Source organism: Plectropomus leopardus, chromosome 15 (assembly GCF_008729295.1).
Source record: "Plectropomus leopardus isolate mb chromosome 15, YSFRI_Pleo_2.0, whole genome shotgun sequence".
NCBI lineage: Eukaryota > Metazoa > Chordata > Actinopteri > Perciformes > Serranidae > Plectropomus > Plectropomus leopardus.
The window spans coordinates 17,426,796-17,437,266 of record NC_056477.1 but is presented as its reverse complement, the minus strand read 5'-3'; the positions used below and the strand labels follow the sequence as shown (position 1 = coordinate 17,437,266).

The 10,471-nt window shown below is 39.8% G+C and overlaps 1 protein-coding gene across 2 annotated transcripts in view; it reads left to right on the top strand.

Moving 5' to 3' along the window:
* The first annotated feature begins 6,751 nt into the window (after positions 1 to 6,751).
* Positions 6,752 to 10,471, top strand: part of col21a1 (collagen, type XXI, alpha 1) — a 35,884-nt gene continuing 32,164 nt past the window's right edge. For both annotated transcript variants that reach the window (XM_042502035.1, XM_042502036.1), the window contains exon 1: positions 6,752 to 6,877. The gene's annotated coding sequence lies outside the window, so the exon portion shown is untranslated. The remainder of the gene's footprint in view (positions 6,878 to 10,471) is intronic.

Sequence of the window (10,471 nt, the reverse complement as noted above, 5' to 3'; positions counted from 1 at the left end):
AATTCCATATTTTTTCCTTCAGTAACTGTAACTGATTATAATTACATTTATTTTGTACTTTAATTATTGCCGAAGGCACACTTGTGTAGTAATTAGGATCGATATGATTCAATGAACAATGATCCAGTATCATCAATGCAAAAACATCAAACCATATCATCCTCTTTCAGATAGGCCGCGCTTTTATTTTGAAATTCTGTATCGGAATCAAACAGTGTCAGGAAGATGATGGCGAGCAGCCCCAAGAGAAAGACCATGAGGATAACAGCTTTCACTTGGAAATAAATCAGCAGTATGAAGGATTTTGTTTTAGGAGAAACTACGAGTGAACAGACAACACACCTGTCCTGAACAAAAGCCAGACTCAGGAAACATGACGTAGCCTACGTGCTAACTTCACAGCTATATTAGCTGCTGCGTTTTAACAATGTTAGACCGAAGAAAAGGATGCAGGCTGAAATTCAACCATGCTGTTCAGTCGGGAGATGCAGTGACTGACACCAACCGTGAGTAAAACAAGTATAAATGTTATGTTACTTTAGCTATGAGTCGATTGAAAGTCCACTAGCCGCTAGGCTAATTTGTGCAATGTAAAACGCCATGGGCATATGCTAATAAAGTTAGCATGTTGTGTATGTGTGGGGAAGTGACTTGCAAGGACAGTTTTTTTGTTGGTGAACCTTGAAAGTTATTGAAGAGCTTTATTGAGTTTTATACTTTTGTTAAATTATATTATAGTTAATCCATATTTGATGGCTGTAAGAGAAGTTTGCTGTTAGGGCTTTGAGCCAACTAGCCCTGTAATTTTGGGAAAAAGATCATGGCTAGGGTTGAAATTAAATCATTTCTTCCAGAAAGGATTTGCTGACAGAATGAACCAGTTCTAATTATTTAAAATTATTCATATGTTGTTTTCATCTTTAATGACCAAAAGCAAAAAAAAGTCCAGAGAAGTGATATAATATCATCTCATGATTAGTGATTTACACACCTGTATAGTTGTTGAATTAACATATTGATTTGCCACACCTGTCAGGTGGATGGATTGTGCTCACTAACAAGGATTTCAACAAACTTGTGACCAAGCAATTTGAACAAATTAATCTATTGAGTGCATGAAAAAATCTTAGATCTTTACCTTAAAACACTGCATTTAAATTTTGTCCTTATTTGGATGTTAAAGCTGGTTGGACTTGTAGTGAAATAAGCCTCTAATGCACATCTGCAAATCTTAATTATGTTTACTGGGACTGTTGGGATTACACGTGAGTTCAGCTGTCAACAGAAAACTTAACGACCTACAACCTGCGCTCACTCTTTTTTTAGACGTTGTTGTGGCGATGAGAACAAACAATGACACAAACAGCAATGTTTCCCACATGGTGGCTCGGCAGATACTGTTGCAGCACTGTTGCTTCACAGCATCACAGAGCTGGTTTGATTCCTGGCCTGTGCCGACTTTCCAGCTGAAAAACCTGCTGGTCAAGTGGAATGGAGACTCTAAATTGCTCGAGGTGCCGCATCTGTCTATCTGTATTATCCATGTGGTGGACCTCCGCCCTGTCCAGGGCCATTCCCCGCTTTGTGATCAGTGTAAGCCGAGGAGAAAAATAATGATTGAGTGTTTTCCACATCTCCGATCAAATGGAGAAACACTTCTAAATAGGGAAACTCACGGGGAACTCTGCGTGTGGCTCTTCTCAGTGTCTTTCCTGGCTCACATGTGTTTCCTCTGAGAAGCACATTGACTGTAGATCGTCATCCTCCGCCCCCTCTGCGACGGCAGCATCGTGTGTGCCATGCTGCTCTGGATGCTACGGTCACCTCTGTCATGGAAACTATTACTAATCCACGATTATCCTCTGATTTTTCTTTCTGGGCTCAACCACTTGCTTCAGACATGCTCACTATTTATCTCTGCGGCAAACCATACAAGTGATCAAGATAAATACAGCTTAATGCATGTGAGCTGATTAAAACGACCCGGGACGGCTGGGCTTCAAAGTGATGGCACAGAATCAGAGGTTATTAGAGAGAGAGGTTTTATGTTGTCCTCAGGCAGTTCTTTAAAACGTTTCAGAGCAACTGCCAGACACTGTAAATGTTAGTTGATGTAAGTAATAAGCCAAATGTGTTATTGTGTTTTGCAGAAGTGACATTGAGCAGAGTGCTGGTGCTGTTAGACCCAACTGTAGATTTCATTAAACATCCTGACACAACTTTTTACCACATTCACATGTTTTATTGTACTGGCAGAATGAGATGTCGCTCCGTGGGTGCATGACATAAACTTTTTCTGGTTATTTTGCTTCGTCATTATTTTGATGTACAATTTTCTCATTTGTGCAAATCAAATGCATATTTGCTTTGAGCATTTGATTAATTTAGCTTAATAGCAGACTTGAGACTGATTTTAGAAAGTATTTTTTTCTTAGTTAGAAATGTTAAAGATTGTGGTATGACATTTTGCACCAAACGTTCTCACGATCATGTGGGGAAAAGACTTAAAGGGCAACGCAAAATCTGTTAAACAGCCTTTATTCCTTTTGTCTAAGGCTGTGGGGCAATACCATGGGAACAGTTAACTTCCAGTTATGAATAGCCAAATAGAAAAGAGGCTTTTCATTGATTTTTGAGCTGCTTTGATCAGTTATTTTACCACACAATCGCCTGAAGGCAAGAAGTTTGTGTTGTGCGGATTTTTGCAACATTTAAAGCTCTTTAAAACTGTGTCTTTCATGTTTCCAGCACACTTGAAATGAAATCCACCCACTTCTGCATAACGATAGTGAGCAGCCAGACATTAAGACTCAATGAGTGGCCGCTAGCTTACTGATAGCCGGCGCCATTGAAAGAGACTGCTGTCAGTTTGCCAACATACCCTGTGGTCCATGTACCTCACCATCGCTTGGAAACTACATAACTGGAAATTTTGCTGAGAGTTGGGAGGTGGTTTGCACTGGCTAAATTCACGTTGCTACGGCCACTGATGGTCCATCTTCGCAAATATGCAAAGACTTTAACAATACCACGAGGACAGACCGAAAATGGCACCTATTCATTCATATGGAGTTGTTTGCCTGGAGCACACACTGAAAAAGTACTCTAGCTTCTGGGTTTACTTCCGATGTATGCAGCTCACTGACTACAAGTTCAGGCTTAACTTTATACTGTGATGACATCACAGATTTTAAATCATTTTTTCTCCACTCCAGGAAAGTTTTACAAATATAAAACCACCACGGCTCAAAAATTCATAATAGTAAGATTCATAATTGACCTTGTTTGCAGTTTGAGGTGTCCTGTCAACAGTCTTACAGATGTCTCTTTTACAGTGGTGATCTATGGAGAAAATGCCTTTTGGGCAGCAGGGGATTTTTTTCTGCAGTACCGCGAGTGGCCACTAGGAAAAAATTGCTGCAAGGTGGGAGCTTTTCTAGGGGCCTGAAAATACGACAGCTTTAATAGTTTGGAATATAGTGAGATGGTCTGTTAAAGGGAAACTTTACAAATTTTCAGCCAGCTCTGTGTCATCACAGTGTAGGCAGTGTGTACAGACAAACAGCTTTTACTGACGGATGAGCTGGGAGCTCCAGCGCTAACAGCATGGGCGAAGCCAAACACCATCTATTTGCACACATTTTAATGACAGAGCTGGTCAAAAGTCTGCAATTTCCATCTAACAGTTGCAGTAACTCAAATTTAGCTGGCGGTTGTTGGTAAAAGCTTGGTAAATACAAGGGAGGCAGATACAAGACAGGACGATACATAAAGGAATAAATAAATAAATAGAAAGTCCTAACAAAAAAAAGATCAGTTTCCCTGGCCAGTGGTTCCCAACTTAAGGGTCAGGACCCCTAAAAGGGGTCACACGATGAACCTAAGTGTTTGCATAATGATTATCTGGATAGAAAATGAGAGAATCTAAATTCTGCTACACAAAAATGTTTATATTACGGATTTCTTTTTTTTAACTATTGCTTTTTTGTTACTGTAATTTAATGGATTTTTGGATTTACATTGGCTTCTTTAACTAGTGATCTGAACATCCTTGTATTAAGGGGTCACAGGTGCTGCAGAGCACTGTTGGAGGTCACCACAATATCATAAAGTCCAGGAGCAGCTTAAATAGAAAAAAAATGCTCTTTTGTGTGTACATTAGATGAAGAATAAATTGAGCTCTTGGTCTTGTTAGGATTCGATTGCACAGGATGAGTGTAGCTGTCTTGTTTTGCTAGTGTCATTAAAATGCAGTTACACTTATAATTGCAATTCCCACACATTAATATAATGAGCTGTTCAATTTTGTCAAATTAGCAAGTTTCAAACTGACTTTACCTGCTTACAAAACAGTTTAATTTACTCAACAATACTGTGGCAATTTACTTTAATTACATCATATTTTCTGAAGTTTTCTGGGTGCAATTCAAAGTATGGCAATTATTACAGTGTGTCCTATTCTCCAGCCAAACATATTTATTATGTAATCGCTGCTCACTGCTAAATATAATCCCACTCACATGTCCAGATACAACCACAGCCCACAGTCATATTGATCAATGGGCCCCAGAAGACAACTGAAGTAGGAAAATAAGTACAGAGATTTTCTGCTCCGGGGTTTCCTAGTGTTGGTTACAAACCAGAGACCAGTAAATAGAGACAGAAGATTAGTCAGCATTGGAAAGTCTACTCTCACCAGCAGGTCGGCCACTCCCAGGCTGCAAACACCAGCTCAGTATTTGCATGTATGATCCACCAGAGTGTGCTGAGGCTCAGGGTCAACAAGGCCGTCATTAGGGAACCACTGCTGCTCAAACCCAGCATCAGAAGACATCTGTAGCACTAGCTGTCAAATGCACTTGATGATTTTTATTTATCCTGCACGAGAGGGATATGTGATGGGATGTGGGAATGTGTTCTATTGATTATTATTATTATTATTATTATTATTATTATTAGATGTTCAGTATGTTATTTATGTTAACAATATATGATTTTAAAGGACAACCATGTATAATCAGTAGCACTATAGCTTTCAGTTAATGTAGTGGAGTAAAATATCCTATATTTTCCTCTCACAGTAGCTGTAGGGTTGACAATGTTAAAGATATTTCTGTATGCATACATAAATGCATGCAGAAAAGGCACAAATTGGTGCCTAATAAAAAATTTAACCCCCCGCTTTGCCAAATCCCAAACTAGAGTGTTAAAACTTAAATGTTTGATGTCAATATGAAGTCTGGAGCCGCTCCACAGACAATGAATGGTCAAAGATGTTTTGTTTGACACTGAGAGCGGCCAGTGGAATGTGCTGAGTATACGGCTACATTTTCAGATTCAGAATTGAAGAACCTCATAGTGGAGTAAAATATCCTATATTTTCCTCTCACAGTAGCTGTAGGGTTGACAATGTTAAAGATATTTCTGTATGCATACATAAATGCATGCAGAAAAGGCACAAATTGGTGCCTAATAAAAAATTTAACCCCCCGCTTTGCCAAATCCCAAACTAGAGTGTTAAAACTTAAATGTTTGATGTCAATATGAAGTCTGGAGCCGCTCCACAGACAATGAATGGTCAAAGATGTTTTGTTTGACACTGAGAGCGGCCAGTGGAATGTGCTGAGTATACGGCTACATTTTCAGATTCAGAATTGAAGAACCTCATATAGAATAAAGGTTATCTGGGTATAAAAAAGGAAAATTAACAAACCCTGGTTCCACAAAGGTAGGCTCTCATTCATTGTCCATGGAGCAGCTCAGAACTTTATACCAAAATCTTTCTGGCTTTGAGAGAGAGAAGTTCATGTTGATAGATATTGATTGATTTCAAAGGCTATGGACATAATATACTGGATTCTTTTATTTAGATGGTGTTCCCCTTTAAGAAAATAGTACCTGGTTAAATATACTTTCCACCCCTAGCTATACGGAAGTTCAGTGAACAAAAACAGTCATTTAAACTTTTATTGACTGATATTTGTTGTCCAAGTAAGTGAGTGCAAATAAGGATTCGAGCTTTGATCAGGATGTTTGGAGCCTATAAGAGAGCCTGGAAACGCTACGGCTGCTCTGAGTTGATGCAGAGCAGCCGTAGCAGCCACTGAGTACAAACATGATAAAACTTGTTAGGGTGGATCAGACTGAGATCTGCCTGCTCTATCTACAGATAACAGATTCAGTTGTGCATTTCTAACGACTTTCAGCTGCTGGTGCAGAAAACAGCGCTGCAGCAGTAGCTCTTCACACCTCGTTCATTGCTGACTTCTAAGGACATAATCTGCTGTCCATTTGGGGTGATGAAGTGGAATTCAGAAAGGAGCAGTGTAATGCATTGTTGAGCACTTGAGGTGCTGCTGAAGGTACTATAAACAGTTCTGAATATATGTCCCCGTATACTAAAACTTGTTGGCTGATCCGGTGTTTGTCCTGCATCCAGAAAACTCCATGTTCTCTGGTTATGCCCCTAGCAACCCACACACGATCCAAACCCTCAACACTTGGAAGGATGCTGTGCTCATTACTATTATTTTCCTTTTGGACTGTCAGAGATGGGCTGTCTGCTTCACTATTTCATGCTCTCCTTATCTGCTTCTCTTTCCACCCATGGTAATTGAGGGTGGCTGTTGGCCAGTAAAAGTCCGGAGTGAGGGTGGAGGGTGGAGGATGGAGGGGGGGCGGCCATGGAGAGGAAGAAGGACAGAAACAGAGGAGACAGAGAGAGCTGCTGGAAAGGGCAGGCTTTCATTCAGCAGAGAAACATGTGCACTTCTCCCTGAATCCAGTTTGTGTAAACCCAGGGCTGTGAACAGTATTGATCACTGGCTCTAAATGAGAGGATTAACAGGAATTCACACAAGGGCTCCGACGCTTACTGGTAACTTTTTTGCTTATTTTGTGTCATTTTTGTGAGGCAACTTGTTGTATTTATGAATTCTAGAAAAATTGTTTTGCATTTACAAGTTTTGGGTGTTTTTATGCACAATGTCATATTTTTGTATTAGGAGATAGAGTATTAGAATCTGTAAAGGCATTTATGGATTATTAAAGTGAACCTGCTAATGATTTTAGTGCATTTAATTTATTTTTCGGAGTGTTGTGTGTCAGATAGGAAACATTTCTGCACTGTCTCAACCTTTACTTCAGTGTCCTTGAGTCTGTGCTGCGGCAGTTGCATATTGAAGACATTAAGCTCAGTTATCAGTCCCTTGTTTGTGCTACTGTCATGCAAAGAATGAATGGAATCAGCTCAAGATTTTTTTCCTGGCCATATCACTTCTTGTAAAAAGATTTTTTCTATCATATTCCTTGAACCTGGGCAAGCACACAGCATAGTGCACCGCAGCAGTGCATGTACTATACTCATGCAGTTATACAGATGTTAGAATTGCCTGCATAAGAAGGACGATAATCTCTGTGAGTAGAGTAGAAAATATCTCAAGGCATCTAAGCGCACATGCGACAAGACCCCTGAGATGACGTTTTACAAGACATTATTTAACCGTTTGGATTAGTTGAACAGATTTCCATGGAGAACAACTGATAGGGCTCGCCTTTCCCTTGTTGCTTGAAGAATTTGGCAGCACTAAATTCCCCTGATCTTGGCAACTGTTCTGCATGAACAGCATTTGTTGTTTCTGGAATGGGACAACTTCCTTTTGCCAAATTTACAGCAGATTAGTTTCCTCAGAAGTTCAAATGGAGTTAAAACCTGAAGTTACATAACATTACAACTCTAAACTATAAAAACTATATAAAAAAACAAAACAAATAGAATTTTTTTCTTTCTGAGCTTAATAGTTTTTTTCTTTATCGTGGTTCCTGCTGAATGAAAAATGTCAATTTGAAGGGGAGTATAACCTCGTAAGCACAAAATCTGTGGGCTGTTGTTAATATCTGTGTGATCACTCAGTGTCGCCCACCCTGAACAAGTGAAATGTTATCTGGTGAACTGGGAGAAATCATTTGTTCAGCAGCTTCCTCAACAGCATTTCCAGCTGGAACTAAACTGCAGAAAAGTGCAAAGTGTCACATAAATCTTATTAAGTTTGCAAAGTGTTGCAACAAACATCTGGCTGAAACCAGAATGAATGCCATGTGGTTTTTATACTCACAACTATAAAGTCCTCAAACTTTTTGTTTGTTTCATACTTCTACCTATGTTACAGTTCTGCCATTCAATCACAACAAACCTGCAGCTACAAAGTGTCTGCGCTGCCTCAATAACATCAGAGATCAGTGGAGTCTGGTACTAACCTGCAACACAAGTGCACCTGTTAATTCTGCTACATTATGCATGCATTCCAAGCATTATAGCGTAGCACGTGTAATGTTGCGTTTTTATTCCTGGATGAAGGTTGCTTCCCTTCATCATGACTACATGTGTTTGGTCACAGTCCACAGCCGGAATTTCACTGTCTGATGGTGTAAATGAATTCCATGTGGCTCGAGCAGAGGTGTAGAAACACTGCGTTTGGGGAAAGTCAGTCGAGGGGAAAGTCATCCCGACTGGACCCTGCCAATGAGGGGGTTTTCCAGCAAACTCCTCCAGCTCTCTAGTGGGGAAAAATTCTGAAGAAAACGGCTTGCACAACTATGGCAGCTTTATGCCTCCTTCAACTGTGTTACTTCAGCGCTGACTTTACATGGTGGAAAAACGCAGTCATGTTAAAGAGTGTGACCCTTCTCTGGCTGCGCGAAGCTAAAAAAATTCGGGAGGCCAAGGGTTACGTCCCAGCCACAGTTTTGTTGACCGGCACGTGTCACAATCAGAAATAGCTATGGTCAGTTCCTTCCTATCAAATTCCTTCCACGTCCAAGTCCTGCTTCTTATGTGCAGCATATCTGGTCTTCATTTGCAACTGCCTCTTTTTAGGATGTCAGCAGTTTCTTTCTTTCACGTGTTGGAAACTACTGTAAAAGATAATTTTATTCCAGCAGGCGCAGGAACAACACATGATAAAAAGTCTACCCTCTGCTCACATGCACATTGTAAACACAACTCTTTTCATTGTTTCACCTGGTTCTTCACATCCCATTTCATCTCTAATTCCATGAGCATGAATATAACCATCATTATTCTTTGATGCTACATGTCTGCAAATTGAAGCACATGCAATGATATTATTATTCACTGAAACAGACTTGCAAAATACATCAAATAGCACGTATGTAACATGCTATTGTTTTGTATTTGACATTAATGGATGTTAAAGGACAAACTGCATTTCTGTCATGTGGTGCACTTGCCTTGACATCGTTTCCTGAAAAGTTGATGGCAGGCATCCAAGACTATTGTCACCAGAAAAGAACAGATTTGGTTATTTGTTCATTTGGTTTAGATTGGCCCTCTTGTGGTTTTATGATTAAAGCTGAGAGTTTGCAGCCATGCTAGCGGTAAGTTCATTGCTAATGTGAGCATGCTAAAGTAAGCACAATGACAGTGTTGACATGTTGATGTTTAGCCGGGCTCCCAGGACGTGATGCTATTAGGTCCCAAAATACTTTTCCTTTTAATTTACATATGTGAAAGAGATGTCTCTATATCAGACAATAAATTATTTAGAGTGTCACAACCCCTGCAAAATGATTTGTGTCATATACAGCTGGTGCTGGTGGGAATAACAACAGCTGTATGCGTATATGGTCAAAACCAACATTTCAGAAAAATTTTACCTTTTTGAAATCTGAGCAAACTGAAGTTAGTAAAAAGTACAAGAAAGTTACTAGAGAGCTTGTAAAAACAAAAAAGTTTTAAAAATAGACCATGCTTGAAAGTTAGAATCTGGATATGTGTACTAATTTTTGTGTATTTCATCAAATAGCTATGGAGACATTTCACTAAAAAACACAACTACAAATATCACTAACCGTAAGTTATGTCATATGCTATTTTTTAAAAGCACTGCTCATGTTGTAGTAGTGATGGGAGCACCAGATCAGCAAAACTCACATGGGTATTTGGGGTGCACTGACGAATGACATGTCGGGTATGAGAACTTGTTAGGATATGCGAGATGGCTAGATTGGGTATGTACTGATATTCTACTTGTTCTTCAGAAAAACACAATTTAATGTGATTGTCACATGACGTAGAGGTTAAATTGGGACACCAGCTACTATGTTGGGACATCTTTGTTGTGAGTCCCTGCCCCGGAGTGTTGGAAGAGCATTTCAACAGTTAGCACTCACAGCGAGGATGTTGCTGTGCAGGTGTAGAGTGGAGAGCCCTTGGGGCTGGGCACATGCAGCGAAGTCATTACGAGCTGAGTCAATCATAGAAGGGTTGTAGGGCAAAATATCTGCATAAGAGAAGCTGATTTGGCAGATCTGACACGGTGGATTAAGTAGGAAAATATACTAGAAAAGCTGGAGGGAGCTGAGAGGTATTGGAGCAAACCAAAAGAGATTATTCATATGTACAAATAAAAAGTCCGTTTCGCATATGTTCAGACTCGCCAATGTTTTTGAA